Source organism: Perca flavescens, unplaced genomic scaffold (genome assembly GCF_004354835.1).
Source record: "Perca flavescens isolate YP-PL-M2 unplaced genomic scaffold, PFLA_1.0 EPR50_1.1_unplaced_scaf_1, whole genome shotgun sequence".
NCBI lineage: Eukaryota > Metazoa > Chordata > Actinopteri > Perciformes > Percidae > Perca > Perca flavescens.
In genome coordinates, this window is record NW_021166514.1 from 191,023 (window position 1) to 192,489 (window position 1,467).

Sequence of the window (1,467 nt, forward strand, 5' to 3'; positions counted from 1 at the left end):
CAGAATAAAATGTAGTGACCTAAAGTGATGTGTGGAGGAGGATACACATGACAGAAAGGTGAGATTGATTGTCATGATGGAGTCTTGTCTCCATTAGAGGACAGAAAGATGACATTAGTCCTGGAGTCTTTACAATGTTCCTGTTCTCCCAGAAAGAGAATGAGTGAAAGAGCAAGAGGAGCAGAGAGCAGAAATCATTCAGTGAAGAGCTTTAGACTTTATTTTCTGCTTGATAGCTTCTAGTTTCTACAGAAGCTTCTGGTTCTGGAGATTAAAAAGTGGTCTTCCTTTCTTTCTAACAGGACGCATAAGAGAACAGACCCTGCTGAACCTGGACCTGAACCTGAACCTGAACCCAGTTGTGTCCATGGAGACACTGCTACTTAAAAAAAGACCTGTAAGGCGACTTGAAATGGAGGAGAGGCTGCTTGAAATGGAGGAAAGGCAACTTAAAATGGAGGAGAGGCAACTTGAAATGGAGGAGAGAGGATTGATGGAGAGACTTGAATGGCAGAAGGAGAGAATAGCAATGGAAAGGGAAATTGAAATGTTAAGAAGAAGATTGAGGTGAGTTGTGAACATCCAGTAAACTGGAACAAGTCTCACTTGATGGAACTACGTCCCGTCTGGGTTGTTTCAGGTCATGTCAGTCTCATGCATACTCCTTCAAATAAAGTTTGAAAGACTGAAATGAGAATATCTTTTTGCTAAATAATTTCCTGTCTCACTCAAAATATCTTTCTGTTTAGACAACATTTTGAAATATTATGTTTAGATTATTTTTGTCATTCTGATTTCAAAAGATATTATTATTGAGTTTTGGACAGAAAGTAAAGCATTATTGGCATTTAAATGTTAATAATTAGGCCTACAGATAGAGGCCTCATATTTTAAGCAGGAAGACTTTAACTGAACATGTGACCCTAAATAAATGTTTTTTTTTCTATTAGGACCCATCCAAAACCAGAGTCTCCTGAACCTGAACCTGGACCTATACCTAAACGTGAACCTGAACCTGGACCTGGACCTGGACCTGAACCTGAAACTGAACCTGAACCTGAATCTGAATCTGAACCTGGACCTGGACCTGGACCTGAACGTGAACCTGGACCTGAACCTGAACATGAATCTGAATCTGAACCTGGACCTGGACCTGAACCTGAACCTGAACCTGAACATGAATCTGAATCTGAATCTGAATCTGAATCTGAATCTGAATCTGAATCTGAACCTGAACCTGAATCTGGACCTGAATCTGGTCCTGAATCTGAACCTGGACCTGGACTTGGACCTGGACCTGACCCTGACCCTGACCCTGACCCTGACCCTGGACCTGGACCTGAACCTGAACCCAGCTGTGTGTCAAATGATGATCGCGATATTAACGTTAAAGGAGAGCAGCCCTCTTCTGAAAAGAGGTAAGCTGTTAATATTATAATATTACTGATTCATGTTTTAACTTTTATG

The 1,467-nt window shown here is 41.1% G+C and overlaps 1 long non-coding RNA gene across 1 annotated transcript in view; it reads left to right on the forward strand.

Moving 5' to 3' along the window:
• LOC114551465 (uncharacterized) overlaps window positions 1-1,036 on the forward strand; it is a 4,395-nt gene extending 3,359 nt beyond the window's left edge. The window contains exons 2-3 of the long non-coding RNA XR_003691896.1: window positions 303-567; window positions 951-1,036. This is a non-coding gene — a long non-coding RNA (uncharacterized LOC114551465). The remainder of the gene's footprint in view (window positions 1-302; window positions 568-950) is intronic.
• Window positions 1,037-1,467: the final 431 nt, after the last annotated feature.